This window comes from Sarcophilus harrisii, chromosome 2 (genome assembly GCF_902635505.1).
Source record: "Sarcophilus harrisii chromosome 2, mSarHar1.11, whole genome shotgun sequence".
In the NCBI taxonomy this organism is placed as follows: Eukaryota; Metazoa; Chordata; class Mammalia; order Dasyuromorphia; family Dasyuridae; genus Sarcophilus; species Sarcophilus harrisii.
Window position 1 is genome coordinate 428,347,460 of NC_045427.1, and position 24,648 is coordinate 428,372,107.

Consider the following 24,648-nt stretch of genomic DNA (forward strand, 5'->3'; position numbering starts at 1 on the left):
AGGAGAAAGCAGATGACAGGGAAAAATCTAATTTGAGTGGTTAATAAGGCACACCAAGAAAGAAAGTGGGAGATTAAACTGGAAAAATGGGTTGGAACCAGATTGTGGAGGAATTTGAACACCAAGCTTTACTTTATTCTTTATTTATTACTTTATTCTATAGGTAATGAGGAAACAGTAAAGCAATGTGACTTAATGGAATTAGCACAGGTCTCAGAGCAAGGAGAGACCAGGGTTTGAATACAGCCTCTCTTAACTCACTATTGCATAAAGTTGCTTTTCTTCTCTGAGCCTCATTTCCTCCTCTGGAAAGCAATGATAATAATCCTCATAGTATCTACCTCATGGGGCTGTTTGGAGGATCAAATGGGATTAGGCAAATCACTTTACCAACCTTAAAGTATTCTGTAGATGCCAGCTGTTATTATAACCAGAGCTGGACTTTAGATCAGCCTGACAGTAGTGAGTAGGATGGATTAGAAAGGTGGGGACTAGAGATGGGGAGACCAATTAGGAAGCTATGCAATAGGCCAGGTGTGGTTACTGGATGACATTTTTTTTTCCTAAACCCATTTTTTAAAATCCAATTATATTCTTGTCCAGTAAGGAGTTCCACATATTTATTAGCCTCTGCATGAAATAGCTTTTATGTTGTGTATATATAGGAATCCTCACCTTGTATCCTTCATGTTTGCTGAGTTACTATTGTAACTCCTACCTACAGTAGTATATTTTTTGCTCTTCCATCAAAACTCTGTTCAAGCCCCATGATCTCCGGGAAGAGTTTTTTTCTTGATTACCCCTCCCTCCAATGGCTAGTATCCTTCTCTTTTATCCTAATTACCTTGTGTTTATTTGTATTTATTGTCTTTACATTTATATTATTATATGTTTATATATATTTATGTTATATGTACATATATATTATTTGAAATGCATATCTATATCGATATGCCACCATGTCTGTCTATCAATCTATCTATCTATCATCTATCTGCCTATCTTTCTCTCTCTCTGTCTACCTACCTACCTACCTACCCATCTATCTACTTATCTATCTAATTTACTCCTCCATTGAACTGTAAGACCTTTGTGAGTCAAGATTGTTTCTTTGTCTCTATATCCCCAATGTCTAGAACAATGCTTAGCACTTGGTTTAATAAATGCTTACTACTTTCAAAAGCACCATTTATTCAAATAGGCTGGGATTTGTTGATGAAGTCTACAGTCACCCTTTCCATACATTTTGTAATTTTAAATGCTTGAATTATGTCCACTCTGTCATTGCCTTTTAAAGCACAGCAGTTTTGTTTTGTCCTCATTAGGTTGCCTCTTCATTCTTTTATTTTCTAATCATTGTAGTTGTCTTTCTCTTTAAATGTTGAGGGGATGCAGTGTGCTGTGGGGACCTTGTTCCAAACCTTAAATGCTTTCCCTCTCTGGGGCAAAGATTGTCAATATTGATATAACAAAGCTGTTAAACAACTTTTTTTGGTCCTCACCTGATCTGGCATTCTATGGTTCTTTTAATTACTTGACTTTTCTCATCTATGGTTGCTGAGTGGTACAGAGAATAGAACACTGGACATGGTGTCTCAGCAAGACCCAATTCAAATTTATCCTCAGACTCTGTATGACACTGAACAAAGCACAGAACCTTTGTCTTAGTTTTTTTTTTTTTTTTTAATCTGTAAAATGGGAATAATAATAGCATCCATCTTCCAGAGTTGTTAGACACATAAAATTAGATAATATTCTTGTTATTATGCTGATATTGGAGGGAAAACTTCTCAGAGTAGTCCATAGGGATCTATCATTCTTATGAGGGGAGGATCCTGCTTTTTATTTGGTCAATGTTAAGTTTCCATCGTAATTGGAAACTAATTACACCCTTTCCAATATTATACTTTCTGCAACATTCTCAACTTCTCCCCTTTTGTCCTGCTTCCAGGTCTCAGGTCCCTAACATATTCTATATCAGTTTTTATTAACTTGAAATATTTGGATTGCATTTGGGAGTTCCAGTGGAGGTCTAAAAAGAACACACTAATGCAATTAGTCCAAATAATCCAAAGTTATTCATCAAGAATGAAGCTCCACAGGGAATGGAACTGAGACAACATTTTTCACTGTGTAGGTTTAAGGTCATTTGGGATGTGATATTCTCCTTTGGAAAGGAATACATGTATTACTTGCACATGAGGATATCATAAGATCATGAATTTAGAACTGGAAAGAACATTAGAAATATCTAGTCCAATTATTTTAGAGATAGAACCTTGAAACTCAAAGAGATCTTTGGTTTGACAGATGGACCTTAAGGAACTTTTTTTTTTTTTTTTTTTTTTTTTTTTAACATTTAGGACCTCTGAGTCTTTTTCATGCTTCATAGCTGATCCTCATGTGTATTTTCTCCTTTCTTAAAATGTGAGCACAATGAGAATAGGAATGTCTTGCTTTATTCTTTGTATTCTTAGTACTTAGCTAAGTGCTTGGAACACAGTATCTAATAAATGATTTCCTTCCTTCCTTCCTTCCTTCCTTCCTTCCTTCCTTCCTTCCTTCCTTCCTTCCTTCCTTCCTTCCTTCCTTCTTTCCTTCTTTTCTTGTCAGAGTTTGAATCTCTTACTAAGTAAATTGGAAAGGAATTTCGTTCAAGGGAGATCATTGGCAAACTGGAGTCTATTCATAGAAGGATAAGTAGGAAACAGAAAGGCCTGGAGACTATGGCTTTCTATGAGTGCTTGCAGAAATTTAGACTATTTATGTAGAAAAGACAACCCTTAACCCTAGAGAGTTTAAATAACTTGCTGAAGGTCTCAGAGCAGTCATACTTTGAATCTGATTCCTTTCACCTCAAATCTGGTGGTCTTTCTACTGCTCCATGCTTTTTAAATTTGTAATGTCTTCCTTAGTGAAATATAAGCTTCTTAAGGATACATATAATTTGATTTGTTTTTGTCTTTGTATGTTCAAGGACTCCACAGCTTTGTCAATGTTCAATAAATATGGAATTGAATTGATAGCATGAAGGACTGTTATGTTAGTGTTTGTTCTGTCCTTTTCTGGAAGGAGAGACTAGGACCACTGGAGTATAATTTGCAGAATCAGGTTTGGCTGCTGAGGGACAAATAGGTCATGAAAGGTTCCCTACCTCAAGTAGAGGCTGGCTGACTGAATGTTTGTTTAGAATATGGTCAAGTGAATTCCTGCTGTCACACAAGTTGCACTAGGCAGTTTAGAGGATTCTGGCATTCAGGAATTCTCTCTCTCTTTTTTCCCTAGAGATTTCTTTTTTATATGAGACTCAGTAGATAGAGCATGAAACTTTGAATCAGGAAGACCTAAGTTGAAATCTGGTCTTAGACACTTGCTAGGTATATGACCCTGAGCAAGTTATTTAGCCTCTGTCTCAGTTTCCCAATCTATAAAATGAGGATAATAATATCACATATTTCCCAAAGTTCTTATAAGGATCAAATGGATGATATTTGTAAAATGCTTTAGAAATCTTAAATCACTATATAAATGCCAACTATTTTTAAATGACTTGTGATGTTCTTTTGAACTCTCAAAGTAGGAGTTCTGAAAGATAACAAGGGGATAGGAAATGTGGGATGAGCTACAGGGCTGTTTGGGTTTTAACTAATACATTTATGTCTTAGATTGGCAATAAACCTTTGAGACCATTTTTTTTTTTCAGTTTAGAGTTTGAAAAGAGTATAACAGGTGTGTCCATTAATCATTGAGTCTCCCACTACAGCTGCAGAAACCTGCTTGTGCATGCAGATTGGGTAATTGCAAACCTAAGTACCTGTTTGTACCTGCAAATTACCTGATCTGGATATGTAAATATCCGTTTTGCATGAGTAAATGGAAGCCTTCTGGGAAGTCAGATTGACACCTCACCCTCTTGAAAATATGGTTCTCTTTCTGATGCTCTGAGGCTATAGACCAGATAAAGTGTTGGATGCAGCTGAAGGGGTTATATCTTCTTAAAGTAAGGGGTAAATTATTATGAGAGTAGGTAGAGATATTCCAGAGACTATTTGAGCTCTTTGTTGGGGTACCTTGCTGTCCGGTTGTGCAAACATACTTGATGACAATATTTTCTGCAGGAATATCCAGTGTAAACCAAGTGTGTGGGCCCAAGGACTCACTCAGCAAACAAACAGCTCCCTCTAGAACAGCCATGATACATGGCCTTTGAGTTTCATTTAAATACTCTAAATCACTGAAAACAAATTTCCTCAAATTTTCTGAGAGAAAACAGACATACAGAGAGCAACACAAAACCTCTGATGCTTATATATTTTTTTTTCTTTTTCAGCTTATGAAAACTCTATTAAAAATATCATCTGGAAACATCAGACTGCTACACATAGAAAGATTGTGTGAGTGTGTGAAAGCCAGAGTGAAATTCTCTAGTTTCATTTTACTATCCAAGCTGTGAACTGCAAAAATAACAAGTCATTATAAAAGTGAAACAGACATTCTTCTCCATTTCCCCCATTTTAATCAGCTTAAAGGCTTCCAGGCTTTTCAACAACTTAGGCCCCATCCATGAATGTTCTTTAACCTTGATGCTCAATAAATTTTAAATATTTTATAGACACTAGAAATGTAGGCACCACACATGGGTGCAGCCCTCTGGGGCCAGTGTTTTGTCTCTTGGCACTGATTAAGCCAAGTTTAGGGAGACAGCCTAGTCTAGTGGAGAAAACAAAGCAAACAAACACAAAGCTAGTTGTGAAGTTGAAAGAAGGGACTTTTAAGTCTTTTCTCTGACACCCATTAACTGTGTGAATGGCATAAAGTTGTTTAACATCTTGATCCTCATTTCCTCGTCTGTGAAATGGGGATAATAAACTTTAAGTAGGGATCTCCTGGGATAGAGGTGTCAAACAGATTTCCCAGCAGAGGCAACACTCCTGAGTGTGGCCTGAACCAGATTACAATGTAATTGGGAAATATTTACCAAAATAAATAAAAATATGATATGCCATTAGCCAAATTCTTTATGTGTAAATAAGTTATCTTGTTTCTATTTGCCTCTGATACCACTGTCTTGGGGCTATCAAGAGTAGTAGCACATGTTTATATAGTGCCTTATGCTTTAAAAAAGTATTGGTGGTGTTATTATTATTATTATTATTATTTCTAGAATGAACTTGTGGTTTCATCAATATAAGAAGTTCCAATAATAAATTTCCCTTTACCAATGCAGATCATATCTTTTAAATGTCTATTCTTTAAAAAAAATTTTTCAATAGTATTTCATTTTTCCAATTATATGTAAAGATAATTTTCAACATTTATTTTTGTAAGATTTTGAGTTCCAATTTTTTTTCTCCCTCCTTCCCTTAGCTCTCCCTTCTGTAAGACAGCAAGCAATCTGATAGAGGTTAGATATGCACAATTATTTTAAACATATTTCCAAATGAGTCTAAAAGGGCTTCTTGAAAACTTAAATGACTTAAGAATTCAGTGTATATCTTTTGCCTTTCTTTTTACCCTTTAGCACAATTCCTGGCACATCTTAACTAACTGATTCCAAGACTTATTTTTTATCTGCTTATCCATATTGCCTCTCACTATTATCACTCTTTTTCATTACTAAAGTTGTCTATGAGAATGGTTGGGATATCCCAAAACTTCCTCATTTATCTTAAAAACGCACTCTGGCTCTGGCATTTATGAATTTCTCCTAAAAAACCATGTTTCTAAAGTGCCTTAAGGTTTTACAATCTTACAACAATCCTGTGTAGTAGCTAGTACAAGTATTGTCTTCATGTTACAGATGAGGAAGCTGGGGTTCACAGAGGTTGGGAGGCTTCCCTAGAGACATGGGACTAATTAGAGGCTGAGTGAGGTGTCTAACCTAAATCTTTTCTGACTCCAAGCCAAATTTTCTCTCTACCACACCACCATTTAGCACTCTCTTAAATATAGCTATATTTTTATCCTGCACAGACTTTTGGGCCCATGATAGACACAGATCTGTAACTATGGAGTTATATTTCATATCAGTTAAGCGATTGTAAGTAGGAATTTTGTGCCTGGATCAAGGCATCATGAACAATGGCTTGGCAAGAGCCCAGGGGCTCCTCAGAGGGAGGGCCAGCACTTCCCTGAGGGCAAAAAGCTATCTTCTGTGGGTAGAGACCTTGGGACAAAATAAAATTGCTGCTGCCTCCACCTAGGCTGAACTGTCATACTTTTGACTAGGTCTTCCAAAACCCCTACTCACATTGGCCCTGCTCAGCAGAAAAAGATTGAGTAATGAAGGAAAAGAAAACCTCATGGATTTGGAGAGGCAGAGGATGTGTTGGAGGATATCTCCGGTAAGTCACAGCCTTACAGTGGGGACTGAAGTGTTGTCTCCCTTCCAAGATCGTTTCAGCCCAGAATCTCATTGCTTACCCCTGCCCACTACTTCTCCTGGACCAACCATGCCCAGTAGATACCAAGAGAGCTAGCCCTAACAAGTACCAATATCCATGGGCAGAGTGTGGGCAGGAGGAATCTCTCTATTAGTGCCAGGACCGCCAGATAGTTGTGCTGTCACTTCATTTCTTTATTTCCCACCAGGAAGAACTCCTCTGGACTCTTCCATAAAGCTGTCAGATAAAATCACTGATTTGGTACAAAAGCAAAAATTGCCTCCTCCTCTAAGTCTCTGCTTAGTTACAATTATAATGTTGATGTTGGTGTGTGGTGTGTGTGTGTGTGTGTGTGTGTGTGTGTATTTCAATACCTCCTCTCAAGGCAAAATAGGCTATCTTTTGTCTCAATTCTTATATAGTCTTTAACTGGGAAAGACCTTTGCTTAAGAAGGTCAAGGTCTTCCACTGCATGCCAATTGTCTTGATCTATGTTTTGTGAAAGGCTTCAGATAACTCTGGAAGAGAGAGTGAGGCTGATGACTTTGCATAACTCTGCCTCACTTAAATCCTATTCAACTGAAAGCCAAGATATCACCCTCCTGATGTTATTGGTCCTCTTTGATTTACTTTTTTTCAATAGTATTTTATTTTTCCAAATACATGTAAAAGTAGTTTTCAATATTCATTTTTGTAAGATTTTTTTATTCCAAATTTTTCTTCCTCCCTGCCTTACCTTTCTCTTTCCCAAGGCAGCAAGCAATTTGATATAGGGTAAATGTGTATAATTTAAAAAACATATTTTCATATTTGTCTTGTGCAAGAAAAATCAGACCAAAAAGGAAAAAAAAACTATGAGAAAGAAAAGAATCACACAAAGGTGAAAGAAACTATTCTTTGATCCATAGTTCTCTCTCTGGATGATGATGACATTTTCCACTCTAAATCAAATGGAATTGCCTTGAATCACCTCATTGTTGAAAAGAGCCAAGTCCATCACAGCTGATCATCACATAATCTTATTTCTGTATACACTGTTCTTTTGATTTTGCTCACTTCATTCTGCATCAGTTCATATAAGTTTTTACAGGTTTTTCTGAAATCAGCTGCTCATCATTTCTTATAGAGCAATAATATTCTGTTCCTTCATATACCATAACTTATTCAGCCATTCTCCAACTGATGGGCATGCACTCAATTTCCAGTTCTTTCCAATCACAAAAAGAGCTTCTACAAACATTTTTGCACTTACAGATTCTTTATCCTCTTTTATGATCTCTTTGGGATGCAGGCTGGGTAATGAGACTTCTGGATCAGAGGGTATGCATGGTTTTATTGACCTTTGGACATAGTTTCAAATTGCTCTCCAGAATGGCTGTACCATTTCACAACTCCACCAGCAATGCATTAGTGTCCCAGTTTTCTCACATTCCCTCCAACATTTATCATGATCTTTTCCTATCATCTTAGTCAATCTGACAGTTGTGAAGTGATACCTCAGCGTTGTTTAATTAGCATTTCTCTAATTAATTGTGATTTAGAGCACTTTTTCATATGACTAGAAATGACTTTAATTTCTTCATCTGAAAACATATGAACAAATCCTTTACATTATTCCTCTTTGAGAAGACAAACCACTATTAATGTTGTTTATTCCATTAGAATGTAAGTTCTTTGAGAGCATAGACTGTCTTTTTTTATATTTTTATTTCTGATGCTTGCTATGGTGCCTATCAGATAGTAAGTATGGAATAAATGCTTGTTGAATGACTGTCTAATAGACTGGATTTAACATATTTTAACATGTTTAACATATATTGGGTTACTTGCTACCTGGGGGGGGGGGGAGGTGGAGGGAAGGAGAGGAAAATTTAGAACATAAGATTTTGTAAGGGTCAATGCTGAAAAATTATCCATAGTTTTGAAAATAAAAAGCTTTAATAAAACAATAAATGAATGAATGACTGTCTGCCTCTGACAATCCCCCAGAAAAACAAGTATATCCTTACTGAAGGGCAAAAATCACTAAATTTTGAATGATTCAGATCTTACCAAAGAATGGGAAACTCTGAAAAGTATATGAATTACCTGAATTCTTTCTATATCAAAATACATCAAGTAAATAACAAAAATATTTAAATCCTTCAAAGTTGCTATCCATTGTTCCCTTCCCAAGATGATACTGAAGACCAGGCTAGAATGAGGGAGTGGGAGAAGGAAGATCTTCAGCTGGCTCTACTAAAAATCTAAAATGAGTTATTTTAGTGAATGACTAATAATCCTGAAAATGAAAAAGTCTTCTTGCTCACAATGAAAACCTCTTAGTTTAATTTGGAGTGGAAGGAGATCAATCACTTGAAATTAGTCAGTCTCTCAAGTGACCAGAAATGCCAAGTCATGATTTGTTCTAAAGGCAGTTTCTTTTCTGCCTCTTCCAAATTTTGTGGAATGTTCAAACATCTTTCTTTGAGCAGCTCCATAAAATTTGGCTCTCATTTGCAAGTTGGGAGAGTAGGGTCATTTGAATTTGTTTCTCCACTGATTTACTCACCCCTGACTAAAAGTTCTGAAAAACTTGATATGTGGTGACTCGGGGAGAAAATTCTTCTTGAGTGAGAGATTTCTGTAAAATAAAATAAATAAAAAGAAGAAAGAAAAGGAAGAAAGAACTGAAACCTCTGAAAGGTAATATAGTATTCACAGGTAAAAATATAGTGATACTATGAAAATAACATTTCTTTGGTATCTGCCAAAAATATGCGAATGTTTTCATTTATTCCCCATGAAGGAGAAAAGTGCTTCATGAAGTGGGTTTCATCTTTGACTAAAAACATCAGAAATTTCAGCTTTTGGCTTTAAGAATTCACCAAGTGAAAGTTAATACTTTTCTCATAGCTCCTTCAGCAAACTAGGAGAGGTGGCGAAGAAACTATCAACTGAGCTATCTGATCTATTTCTCTAAGCTGAGATGGAGTTGAGGGGTTGGGGTAACGGGACTATTGCATGCATAGAATTCTCTCCCTCCACTTTGTCCATGCTAGCTATCTAGCATTTGCTGCACTCTGGCACATTAAGGCAGCAAACTCACTTTGGAGACTAGTGAGTAGACATAAATTTAGTGCAAAGAATTCCTAATAATGGAATTAGAAGTCTTAGCTGGAATCCTAACTCCCTTACTTAACACTTCTCTGACACTTTCAATGATATTAATGTAGCATGCCACAATGTACCAGCCTCAGAAGCAGAAAGACCTGAGTTTAAGATCCTTCTTTGGCATATCTTGGGTATGTGACCTTAGACAAGTCACTTTAAGTAGATAGAACCATGCATTTCAGAGCTTTAATATTTACAACGAATCTTCCTCACAACAATTCTGGATTGTGCATAGGTAATATTGTATGAGTTTTTTTTTTTTTTAGAAAGGTAAATAAAACACTTGCTCAGCACCTCTTAAATGGAATTGCTAAAAAAATCTATGTGTTCTTGAGTACCACATAAAACTTTACAAAAATTGACCCTTTTAAAGATATAAATGTAAGAAGGCAAAATTTTAAAATATATTCATTAGAGAATATAACATAGTAGAAATAGTAATCAGCTTTGAAACCACAAACAAAACACACAGATCTAAATGGAGACTTAATGAAATCCTAAATAATGAGTAGGTCAAACAACAAATCATAAAAACCATTAATGATTATATAAAGAAATAATAATGATGAAATAGCCTATAAAAATTCTGGGGAGGTAACTAAAACAGTAGTAAGAAAAATCATCTCTTTATAAATATATACAAACAAATGAAAATGAAAGGATAAATCAATCAAATATGCATTTAAAAATTAAACAGCCAAAAAATAAATCTAAAATAAGCATAGAAAAGAATGTTAAAAATAAAGTAGAAATAAATAAAATGGAAGGCAAAAATGATTTGTTCAGAGTCAGCATCAGAGACTAGAATCTCTAGACAAAGCTTATCAAGCTTTGGGGGACTCTCAGTTGCCTCATTAATAAATCGGGGGGAGGGTTAGACACAATGATATTTAAACTTACTCTTAAGACCCATGTTTCTATGATCTTATGTGAAACAATGAAGTAGGTAACTAATATCTTCTTAGGGATATCAGTAGAAATTCAGATACCATATATGTTCTTTCTTTATATAAGACCAATATCAGTACCATAGCATTAAATCAAATATAGGGGGATAGGTATTGAGCCTGAGATTTCACTGGTATAGGGAATTCTGAGGTAATAAAACTTATCACCAATGCAGCTTAGTTACTGCCTACAATTTAATAGTCTCAGAGAATTGCCTAGAACATAATTATTAATTGTTTTTTATGATTTTTTTGTTTGAGAAAGCTAAATGATTTGCTCAAGGTCACATTGCTAGTATATGTTGGGAATAGAATTCAAACTCTTCCTAGCTAGCTCTCTGTTCACTATGCAACATTGCCTTTCAAAATATATTATGTACTTAGAAAAAAAACAAAACAAAACAAGAAAACCAAAATCATGAGATGGATATGATAGAGATTCATAGGTCTGTTTGTCTTTGCATCTGAAAATGTTTATGTTTGCTGAAATTTCTCAAGTTCATGATAAAATTAAGTCAAAAACTATAAGAATGAAATATAAGCCACAAAAAATTAACCTTTCTTGTTCTATTAGTATATAGTGATCATTCTACAAGAAAGAGCCTGATTAGAGATGTAGCTGAAATGTTTAGGGTATTCTTTTCAGAAATTTTAGTGAGAAATTCTATTTAAAATAAATTCAGACCACATAAAATAATTAGGAGTCTATCTGCCAAGACAAACTCAGGAACTATATGAACACAATTATAAAACACTTTTGCATAAGCAAAGACAAACCTAAACAATTGTAGAAATATTAATTGTTCATGGGTAAGTTAAACCAATAAATTAAAATGACTATTCTATCTAAATCAATGCATTTATTCACTGCCATATCAAATTACCAAAAATGTTTTATAGAAATAGAAAAAAAATCATAACAAAATTCACCTGGAAGAACAAAAGCTAAAGAACAGCAAGCTAATCAATGAAAAAAATGCAAAGAGAGTTGGCCTAATCACCAGATCTCAAAATATATAATAAAGCTGTAATCACAAAAGTAATCTGCTACTGCCTACGAATTAGAATGATGGGTCAATGAAAAATATTAGGTACACAAGACACAGTAGTAAATCTAGTAATCTAGTGTTTGGCAAATGTAAAGATCCAAGCTTTGGAGACAGAACTCACTAATAAAATTTGCTTGGAAAGTTTTGCAGAAAGTAGATGTAGACCAACACCACTGTCTACCAAGATAAAGTCAAAATGGGTAGACAAAAAGGGTGACATCATAAGCAAATAAGAGGAATATGAAAAAAAATATGTAAGATCACTGAATAAGGGAAAATTTATTATGGTTAAACTAGGGGGAGATAATATTGAAGGATGGAAAATGGATAATTTGATTATAAATAAATTAAAAAAAACTTTTGAAGAAATAAAACTAATACACTCTAGAAGTAAAGCAGAAAACTGAGAACAACATTTTACAAGATTTTCTGACAAAGGTCTTATTTCTCAAATATATAACTTACTGAGTAAAACTTATAAGATTACAAATTGTTTCCAAAATGATAGATAAATGGTCAGAGTATTTTGAACAGGCAATTTTCAGAAGAAGAAATTAAAGCTACCAATAATCATCATAAAAATGCTCTAAATCACTATTGATTTGAGAAATGCAGATTAAAACAATTCTGATGTAGCATTTCACACTCATCAGATTGGTGAACATGACAGGAAAGGAAAATGAGAAAGATTGGAGGGAATGTGGGAAAACTGGATTTGCATTGTTGGTAGAATTGTGAACTGGTCTAATTATTTTGGAGAATAATTCGGAATCCTGCTTAAAGGGTTAGAAAACTGTGCATGCTTTTGACCCAGAAACACCATTACTAGGTCTGTATTTCAAAGAGATAAAAGGAAAAGGAAAAATCCTATATGTACAAAAATATTTATAGCATCTCTGTGGTAACAAAGGATTAGAAATTGAGGGGATGCCCATCTACTGGAGAATGGCTGAAAAAACTGTATTATATGGATTTGCAATGCAATACTATTGTGCTATAAGAAATGACGAGCAGCGTGGTTTCAGAAAAAAGTCTGGGAAGACTTATATGAAGTGGTACAAAGTAAAATGAACAGAATCAGAAGAACACTGTATATAATAGCAACAATATTGTGAGATGATCAGCTATGAATGACAGATATTCTGACCAATTGCAATGATCTAAAACAATTCTAAAGAACTTAATGGTGAAAATATTGTCTATTTTCATAGAAAGAACTGATAGATTTTGGGAGCAAATAGAAGCATTTTTTTTTGGCAATATGGCTAATATAGAAATGTGTTTTGCATAATTTTGCATGTATAACTGATATTTCATTTCTTGCCTTCTCAATGGGTGTGGGAAGAGTGGGAGACAGTGAGAAAGTTTGAAACGCAAAAAAAACTTTAAAAAGATGTTAAAAATAATTAAATAATAAAATTAAATAAAGAAGCTCTAGGAGAAGATTTTTTGGGTTGTTATGAGAACTTACACTGGACTGACATAGTTTCTTTCTGGGTATGAGACCTTGGAGATAGTGAAAATGTCTAACACCTAGGCTAACACATTCTGTCAGGGAACTCTGAAGTTTTAAACGTTCAGGACTTTATATAGCCTTAAATTTCAAATCATGACTGAGTTCAAAATAAAGTTGTGAAACGCCAGTCTTGGAAATTTACACCTCTCTGGAAAGGCTTCCAGTCCAAAATAAATTCACATGATACTCTGTGGGTATGAAGCTTTAGAAAAGGTCCTCTAGGCTAGGGCTATTTCATGATTTTTCATGTTCTTTGGCACAGAAGGACCTTATAGATTTTTCATCATGGCTTGTGAAAATTGTGAAACCAGGTCTGTTAAAGGATATTCCTTAAAACAAATGTAGGATCCCCAAATGAAGCTTTGTTTACATGCAGGTATCTCTTTGTCCTTTTTTTTTTTTAAGCATTTCTATGAGATGCTGTAGAAATCTTTGGGAAATCTAATTTTTGAAGAAAGAATAGGGGTAGGAAAATGTCTTTTGGGCCTCAAATCTTTTCTGAATATTTACCCAAGTGAAATTTATCTTTATAATAATAGAAAAATTGATAGATCAGGTATTATGGTGAGAAAACCTCTGTTTTAAAGATGTGGTCTAAGGCTCTCACTATACTTTTACATTTAACAATGAGATCCACCACATCTCCACAGAGATAAACTCAGCAGTAAGAGCAGGAAAAAAAAAAAGATTCAATAATGTTTATTTTCCATATTATACCATATAGATAAAGCCCATTAAAATGGATGAGATAGCATAGTACAATATACAAGGCAGGAATTGGAATCAGGAAAAACCAGATTCAAGTCTTGCTTGAAAGATTTATTTACTCTATGTGAATCAGTTTCCTCATCTGCAAAATTGGAGAGTAGAGCCAATAACTTCTGAGGTCACTTCTAGCTTTAAATCTACAGTTCTCTAAGAAGATTCATCAGAACACCACTATCTTCCCAAATATATTAAATGATTGAAACATCATGATATCAGAAGAATCATTCATCAATTAAGAATGCAAGAAAAGTTACTCAATGCTTTAAACCCTTTGCCACAGTAATTCCTACTACTAGGCCAATGTCAGATGAGGTCAATGACAGAAAGTTCTTAAACCTACTGGAATATTCATAAAAATATTTTTTAGAGTGCAAAAGACTGGAAACCTGTAGCTGTCCATTGATTGGGAAATGATTGAACAAACTATGATTTATGAATGCAGTGATTATGTCATAAAATAGGGGTGGCAAAAGAAATTCTGGGAAATATGGGAAGATTTGTAGGAAATAATGAAGAGCAGAACCAAGAGAACTATATGTATATATGCACATATAAGTACAATAATGTAAATGAAAATGACATTAGTTACAACAAAATTCAGTTTGCTCACAATATCTAATCTTAGTCTCAAAGAATTATTGATGAAATATACTTCCTCTTCTCTATTGAGAGATGGCAAAATACAGATGTGAGTCACTGGAAATGTACATACTGTGATATGGGTAGCTATATCTATTTTTCTTAATTGTTCTTCATTGCTATAACAGAGAGATAGTGATTGGAAAGTAACATAGTTGTAAAAATCAAAAATAATCAACAACAAGTAAAAATAATCAAAATTCCCATTGCCTATTTTCATGCTGCAATTGAAATATCTTATCCATAATTATTTGTAGTCTAGGTGAAGAAAAAGATATTAATAACATGTATGACTAGAAAAATATAGGGACAGTGGGCTAGTCATAATGAACTAGAGGAAGGACTCCAACACATTGAGTTGATCAACAGACAGAAGAATCATATTATATATGAAAAAGTGTGGAAGAGTTGTACTAGGTACCAGAAAAGGGATTACCCACATCAAGAAATTCACAAACTCATCAAGTTATCATAGTATATCGATTTTTTAATAATAGATTTTTGTTTTCAAAATATATGTAAAGATAGTTTTCAACATTCACCATTAACAAAACCTTTTGTTCCAAATTTTTCTCCCTCACTTCTCCCTTTCTTTACTCTAGACAGAAAGTAATGCCACATATATTAAACATTTTTTCTATACATATTCTTCTATACCTATTTCTGCATTTATCATGCTGCACAAGAAAAATCAGTTGAAAATTAGAAAGAAAACAAAAAGCAAGCAAATAATAAAGAAAGGTGAAAATGTTATGATGTGACCCACACTCAGTACCCAAAGTCCTCTCTGGGGGCAGATGGCTCTCTCCATCACAAGACCAGTGGAACTTGCCTGAAACATCTCATTTTTGAAAAGAGCAATGTCTATCAGAATTGATCATTGCATAATTTTGTTGTTGCTGTGTATAATGTTCTCCTGGTTTTTCTCATTTCACTTAGCATCAGTTCATATAAGTTTCTCCAGGCCTCTCTGAAATCATTCTCATGATTATTTCTGATAGAACAATAATATTCCATAACATTCATATACCATAAACTTACTCAGCCATTTCCCAACTGATGGACATCCACTCGGTTTCCAGTTCTTTGTCACTACAAAAAGGGCTGCTGCAAACATTTTTGTACAAATAGGTCTTTTTCCCTTTTTATGAGCTCTTTGGGATACAGGTCCAGTAGATAAAAGAATATCACAGTTTGAAGCCCTTTGGACAAATTCCGTATTGGTCTACAAAATGGTTGGATCAGTTCACAACTCTACCAACAATGTATTAGTGTCCCATTTCCCCCACATCCCCTGCAACATTCATCATTATCTTTTCCTGTCATTTTAGCCAGTCTGAGAGATGTGTAGTATATATATATATATATATATATATATTGGTTTCAAACAAATTTGGGTCTAAAACAGGACTGAAAGTGTCTTTTAAAGAGAACTCCCTTCTTCACAAGGTGATGGAGTCACATGGAAGATCTACTCAAAAGCAATCCCAAAATAGAGAGAGGAAAATTGCTACTTGCATAACTAAAAAAAGAAAGATGAGAACAAATGAATGGCAAATAGATTTTGGCTTTTGGCTGGAGCATCCTAAAAGGCTGGGAAAGATAGTACAGCAATTATTATATCAAGATATTTATATTATTCAAAGCAATTTCATTCTAATAGATAACAGTAACACAATATTCATTTTACAATGAGATTTGCAGTCTCTGTTGGAATAATTGAAATGACAAATCTTCAGAAGCTTGGCTTTCTATACATAGTTCAAATTGGTTTAAATATCCTTGATCCTTCTTGTGAAATTTAACCTGAAGATTCGGGAAAATCTTTTTAAAAAATCTATATAAAGGTTGCTTCTAGAAAAGATAGAAAATATTAAAAATTCTCAGTTCTAATACAAGCACTACTAAGAGTTCAAGTGCTCTAGAACATTACTAACTGGTGAACCCAAGTACATGCAATAGAGAACTAGAATTCACATCCTAGCTGTCAAACAAATAATTTGGATTTGATAGTCTCGAGGCACCTTGCAGAGCAAAACTGATAATCTTTTATTACTGAATTGGTGCAGCCATTGATTTTTGTGATCTCAAAAAGAAACCCCCTATCACTTGGCAGTGATTGGATTGAAAACCTCTTTTTCAGCTAATATATAAGAGGTAAATAGTTTTTTTTTTAATGTGCTAGCCTGAGAACTCTATTAAGAATTCTTTATTTCTATAGAGAATTACATTCCAATTTCAAAACTACCATTGTTGTTACTGCTGCTGCTGCTGTTCAAGCCATTTAGGAAGGAACTATTTGGAAAAGTGAATAGATTGAAGAACTTTTAACTCAGGAAGAAAGGAATTTGAATCCAGTCTCAGAAACTTATTAGATATGTGTCTCTGAGCAAGTCATTCAGAATGTTTCAGTTTCAATTTCCTTACTTGTAAAAGGAGAGGGATTTGAAATCAATGGAGTCTAATTTACTTTCTAGTTCTAAATAGCCAATATTATGATATTGATGCCAGGGAGCATGTACTCTGATTATTATCTTCACCTGGTTCAAAATGGAACCAATGGAATTTTGCCTTCTGCTCCAGGAAGGATGGACTCAGAAAGGTGCATTTTGTTTGCCTAAAACTAGGCCTTCTGGACACTGCCTGGTTCTGTCCTGTCTTCTCCCTCCTTTCACCCTCCCCCTCATTTTTCTTGCCTTCTTTCCACAATTATATGGTATCTTCTTCCATTAGAATGGAAGTTCCTTGCGGGCAAGTTCTCTTGCTTACTTTTATTTGTATTTCTAGCTTATAATATCCTTAATACATGCTCTTTTTATCAATTATCTAATATTATAAGAAAACATTTATATCATGCTTTAGTTTGCAAGGGGTCATGTGGATGCGTGTATATGTGTGTATATTTATATATATATATATATATATATATATATATATATATATGCCTATGGATATGGATATAGATGTAGATATAGCAAAATAATTCTGGAGTTAGCTCATATAGGCCTCTAAGAGCTAATTATTAAAATTTCAGTTCGGGCATTTATACCTTGGTAATCAGCATATGCTACAAATCAGGGCCTTGATTTCTTATTTTGTTGATTGTCTAGACTTGAGAAAGTGAAGGGAAAATGTTAATAATGCAGATTATTAACCAAAAGAATGTTATATACAGTAATAGCTATGTTGTTTTAAGAAAAATTTTTGTGCAAATAAGCCATTTTGACTATTATAAATACCTAAATTAACTATAAAGGAAACATGAAGAAAGAGAAATAATCCAGAGAAGTAATAAATAGAAATATGTATTGAATGGTGAAACATGTATGTGTGCATATATGTGTGTATACACATATGTATATATACACATACATATGTATATATATGCATATGTATTCATGTTTAATACTAGCCATTTCTAAAGTAGGGTGAGAAAAAGAGGAAAAAAGATTTACATGATACTTTTATTATACATCATTATACATTTTATGTTATACATTATATGCTTTAAAAGAATAGCAAGTTATACATAATAGGTTTGTAATTTCATGTGCAATCTTTTTTATTATTATGTCATATTATGGGAATAATTCTTTTATTCTACAAATTAAAAATAAAATAAATAATTTTTAAAAATGTAGATTAAACCTAAAAGTATGTTGTATATTCATTTTTAAGAGAACCCTTTTTTAAAAAAATTACCAGTAAACCATTATGTATGTGTACATGCATGTTTGTGTGTACTCATGTAAATATATTATATCCAAATTGTGTCATATAATTATAATAAGCAATTATATAAGTATATACTTATAATGAACATAATAGGTTCCATATGAAAAAAGTATACCCATACATGTGTATATGTGTGTGTATACACACACACACACACACACACACTCACACACATGCTTCTTTAGTCCTCTTCACACTTCTCTTAGTTGATATTTTTATCCTCTTATTTTCCCATATGAGAGATGAAGATATGAAAACTGACAGAGCTTAAGCAGTGAAATCAGCAAAACCAGGAGAACATGGTGTACAGTAATAGAAGCATTGTATGATGATTGACTTTGAATGATCTACCTATTTTCACCAGTACAATGATCTAAGACATTTCCATATGTCTCATGATAAAAAATCCTCTCTGTCTCCAGAAAAAAAAAACTGATAGTGTCTGAATATAGATTGAAGTATATATTATTTTTCATTTTCATGTGTGTATTCATTGTGTTTTCTTTTATAACATGATTAATGGAAATGTGTTTTGTATGATTCCACATATATAATCTACATCAAATTGCTTGCTGTCTCAGGGAGGGAAGGGAATTATGAAGAGAATTTAGAACTCACAATTTTAAAAATATTAAAATTCATTTTTACATGTTTTTGGAACATATTTAAAATTATTAAATTATTAACCAAAAAGAACAGTGAGTTTTTGGTAGATAATTTTAGCCATCTGATTGTGTATTTCTAAGTAGGGGTTTATTATTATTATTATTTTAGCCTGCAATGTTACATAATTTTTATGGTGTCCTTGCAAATTTTTCATCAATCAATAACATTATCAATCAATAAATCAATAAATCCAGTTTTTTAGTTATGATCTCTAAAATTTCTGGTTACAATAACCTAGTTTTATATCACTGTCATAAATTGCTCCATTTCTATAAATAGATCTATGTGCCATTTGTTCAACCCTACCATGCCAATCTGAATTTAGCCTTCTTTGACTAAGTTTATTTATGACATTGTCATCTAAGAACATTTTGTTTCCAATCTTAGTGTCATTTTACAGAACTGATAACAAAGATGTTCTTTAAACTTAAGGCACATAATTTGAAATAATTTTCAGGCAGAAAAACATGTTCTCAATGATTCTAATATTTCAGTTATAACATTCTATGCTCTTAAAATATTAATTACTTGCAAATATGTATTAAATGGTGACACCTATTGATCAAATGTGCTATGGCACCTCAGCTCTATCAAACACTTCTATGTCCTCATATAATAGGAGGAGGAGGACAAAACATATATTTGGGACCACTCAGTTTGAAGAAAGAGAATCACCGGGAAGAGAGAGGAGAACAGAGGTAAGATCTTGATATCAAGAAAGGATTGACAAATGTCTAGAGAATACAAAGATAATAGGACAATGTATTCCTAGTCATATATCCACTATTGTAAAAAGCTTATCCACTATATTAATACCTTTCTCATTCAAAACTTTCAACTTTTCTTTTTTGCAGATTTTTTTCCTTTCAGAGAAACACACACACACACACACACACACACATAGAGAGAGAGAGAGAGACAAATATATAAGTTTAGCATAGAAGGTGAGAGAATTCTAGCATTTGCCTTATGATCAACTTTTTTGGATTACAATATGAGGGCTCTAGTGTTCTCATAGTACTGTATCTTTTTAAATGAAAATGATTGAGAACTGAGATAAAAAGTGTGAAAATGCTTTGAAAATTGTACGATCTGCAATCACAAGATCATTCTCTTTGATAAAAATGATAGAAACAAAACAAAATTCTTGTATTTCTGCTTTCTCTTTTTTAGTTGGTTAATATTAAACCATCCACCTACAATTTGCAGGTTTTTCCCTTTTTTGTTTTTCTTACTTTGAAAAAAATCAAAATAGACTATTTCTATTTTCTTTAGACTAAGGAAAATAGGGAAGAAACTGAGAATTTGGTAGAAAAAACTGTGAAACAGAATTTCAGAATCTCAAAACCAGAAAAAACAAGAACACAACCTAATCTAGTTTATACTTGAATAGGAATTTTCTTTACCAGGTCCCTGGAAAATAGTAATTAAACCTTTGCTGATAATGATGTAGAATTCACTATCTCATGAGTCAACCATTTTTACTTTTTGGTAGCTATAATTATTAGAATTTTTTTTCCTTAAATTGAGTTGAAATCAACCTATGACTTCTAACTATTGCTTCAAGTCCCTGCTTCCTATGGACAAGAAGAATAAGCCTAATTCCCTTTTCCACATAGCAATACTTTAAATTTTAGAATGCTATAATCACTTAAAAATCTATTGTGTTTTTATGGGTTCATTCCATTTCTTTTCTTTTCTTTTTTTTTTTTTTTTTGATTTTTTACTGCTTATGTTTCCTTTATTCTTTTAAACCTTTCCTCTTAGAACTCTTATAACAGCTCCTTGTGCAGCCTAATGCATTTCTTTGGATGTTTCCCATTTATCTACATCATTAGACTTATCAATAATAGTGTCATTAAAATTGCATTTTTAGAGTTCTGCATTCTCCATAGTATGATCCCTTTCAGTCCCTATACAAATTATGATACCATTCTTTTGTCTGAATATTTTGAAACATGCCTACCTTGGAATCTTGGGAAAAGGTCTTTATTCTTTTATTTTCCTTTTAGGAATCTTGTGAGGAAATGGCATATTATCTTAGAGTTCAAAGCAGTTGAATCCCCTCATTTGGAAAGATAAAATTACCTGTAAATCAAGGCTAATATGAGAATTTTACCAGATGTCTGGACAGTTAAAGTTCCCCATTTCTACTGTATCTTGCCTATAGGCAGGTTTTGTAATCTGCATCTAGAGAAGGACAGGTCATAGAGATCAACTAATCCTACCTTCTTATTCTATGGACTAGAAACATGAGGCCCAGAGAGATTAAATGATTTACTCAAGGTTAGCCTTGAACATAGAAGTTTTTGATGAAAAGCCATGTCTTCTGGGACTAGGGTTCTTGCCAGTACAATAAACTGTGTTTCAATTCAGATCAGCCTTTCTTTGCAAGAGAAGACTGAAATGACTTTTCAAAAGACTTTTATTTGCTTAATATTATTATTTATCATTTTATAATGAAAAATAAACTGATATTATTAAAATGATAACTTTTAGTAAACTGATGGTAAACCCAGAAAGAGCCCACTGATTCTCACAACATAATATTACCAATGATGCCATATTGGTTGAATGATGTTTAGCTTCCAAACAAGGAAAACAAACACTCAAAAGTTCTCCCAGTTTCAGTGCCCTCCCTAGGACTAATATGGCTTCTAAGCCATAAGAACTAGTTTCAAATCTCATATATGATATTTATTTCTAATGTGACTTTGGAAAAGTCACAACATGTCTGTACCTCAATTTTCTTTTGTATAAAATGAGGGGCTGATATTTTAGTTCTTTCTCCCCTCTGGATTTTAGTTCCTGTTTTCCCAGGAAGGCAGGTGCAGTTTGCTGCTTGCTATTCTTAGCCTGTCTCTGTTTCTCTGGCTCTAAAGCTGATGACAGAAAAAAAGAGAAAAAAGAGATAAGCTTCAAATGGGAGGAGTCATTATTCCCATGGGTAGTCCTCCAGTACAGTAAACCATCAGGTCTATATTCATTATTACACCTACCTAGAAACTGCAGTATCATTGTCCCTGAGTCTCAGCCTAGCCTTCTTGAGAGCTGCCAACACTTCTCTCTTGCATAAAGCCCCTGTCTTGGGGCTAATTCTTGAAACTCCCCAGAGCAAACTAGCTAATGAGAGAAAATCATCTGAATCATTCTCTGGAAGGTGGGTGGTATGTTTACATGATAAGGAAAAGGAAATCATTTTTGGCAAAAAGAGAAAGCAAACTGACTTTTACCACTGACCCCAAAGCCCTGAGTGCTATTACTAGCATCATGGATGTTTAGAAAGATGTTATATCTTGGTAGAGGGTGGAGAAATGAGAAACTTCCACTTGAGCAATGGTCCTGTCCTAGGTAGCCAGTCTCCATCAGCTAATTAATCAACAACTTGAGTATCATGGGGGAAAAACAAACCCAGAATAAACCAAAAGAGAAATAACATAGTGAGGATACAGCAAAGCCAAAACACTGTAGTACAGACAAATGGACATGGCATCTTGCTAGGAAATATCACCAATGACAACAATGATCTCTAAAGACCCAAATGTTTCAACAAAGATACATGAAACTCCATCCCTGTCCCTGAACCCTAGATTTTTTACTATGCTCCCTATGTAGTGTAGACAAGATGGAATAGGCAGCTATTTATATGATGTGATGTGAGAGATTCTATGAAATACATCTCTTCCTCTCACTATGACTGGCCTGCCATCATGTGTGAAACCTACCATTAGAGAATTATGACCTAAAGGTAAAACATTTAGGTCTCACAGAGTTATAGTTAACAGTTATTAACTATTAATAGCTTAGTTTAGATTAATTGACTAGATTAATTCTAGAATCATAGGTTTTAGAGCTAGAAAGGACTTCAGATATCATCTAGTCCAATCCAACCAATTTATTTTACAGTTGATGAGACTAAGTAATTTGGAAACTTTTAATAATAAGATGACTTTAACTAATTTGCTTGATATTATATAAGAGCCTTACGAATAAGAACTATTTCTTCATTCTGTCTTTATATCCCTAGCAGCTTGCACAGTGCCTTGCACATAGTAGGTAATTAATGGATGCCTAGGAATTGAATTGAAGAGAAGGGGAGAAAAGGGGATGAGGGGGGAGAAGAGGAGAGGGGATGGGAGGGGATGGGAGCAGAGGGGATGGGAGGGAATGAAAAGGGAGAGGAGGGAATAAGAAACAAATGTTAAAAATCATATAGTTAATAAGTGTCTGATTTAAACTTAGTTTTTGACTCCAGGCACAGAGCTCTATCTATTGCACCAACTTAGTTACCTTTGTAAATATATCAGTACTAGAATTTAATCCCAAATCTGAATCTAGTATTTTTTTCAGTATAGTATATTGTCTTCTGCTCCATACAATGTATAAAACCTTGGGAAAAGAAGACAAAATGCTTAAAAAGTTTGATGAGGGTTCTTCCTTCCAGTAAGGTGGGGCCTACATATCTGAATTGGAAACATGGGATATTTCTGTTTCCAGTAAGAGCTAGGTAATCCAAGCCCACTACAACTGTCTTGTTCTATTTGATTCTTTCTCCATGAGAAGCAGGTCCAGAGACTTCATAGACATTCCAGAAAACATAGGCAAGCAACTTTAATAGACAGTGAGGCAGCAGAAGGCTGAATTATAATTTTTATCTCTGACAAGTTTGATTTTACTTTTATGTGTTTCAAATTCTTAATTTCAAAATGGGACCAAATGACAGCCTTAAAAATGTTGGGTAAATTCATTAATATCTATAAAACAGGTGTGGAGCCCTGACAAGAATCCTAGAGTTGAAGGTAGAATTCATGGATTTGAACCCTGACTGGACCACTTACTTACCCTGGACTGACTTTCCTTGGTGCCTCAGTTTCTTTTTAGTAAAATGAAAGGGTTGCATTAGATGAGCTTTAAGTTCCCTATTAGCTAGAAAACACTATTATTTTCAAGTTTTAAGGACCATGTCCAAGGGAAAAAAAAACTGAACATCAAAATTAACTACTATGTGTCAAAATGAAATACTCCCTGCTCTCAAGGAGATGACATTCAAATGGTATAGAGATGCCAAGTACTCTTGTCTCTGTATATAGTGTATTTATAAAATATAAGGTAGTTTAGGAAAGAAGGCAACTTGAGGAATCAGCAAAGGCTTCCTATAGAAGATTATTACAAAGAAGTCCCATAAAAGGATTTTTATCTGGAGGTACAACATTGTCTTACAAAAAACAAACAATAAAAACATTAAAAAAGTTAAGTCAAAAGTATGTAGATTTTGATTCCACTTGTATTTTTCATTCTTTAAAAGAGTACTTCTATTTTCCCTGTCTCTTTGGAATGAGGTATCCATCTGAAGATTTTTTTATGCCTAGATAGGAGAAGCTCTCTTGAGCTCCACAGAGAGAGAGAAGTGGGAATAATTGTTTTTATTTCTGCTACTACATGAAGAGCAAATCATCTTGCAGCTTTTATCAAGGAAGGCAGGTCCAAGGACAAGCAAATAGAATGGCTGCCTGCATTTACCTCTGATTAAAAAATTATGACTATTTATATGTAAATTAGGTGCAGGCCCTGAGAGTTGCAAAGTTTGGGTGTGCCTTTCTTGCCAGTGGCTATTGCTGAATTGGCATGAGGAGGGGAAAGATGGATAGAAATGGTGGTTTTACTGCACCCCATTTGGGAAAAGTGTAAGTAAGAGTTTCAAACTTTGACATGTTTATACAAATGCCATTTGTTAAATTGGTGATTATACTTTTTAGAGGTTAGTTTTTATTTTGGTTTGTTTTTTAAATCTA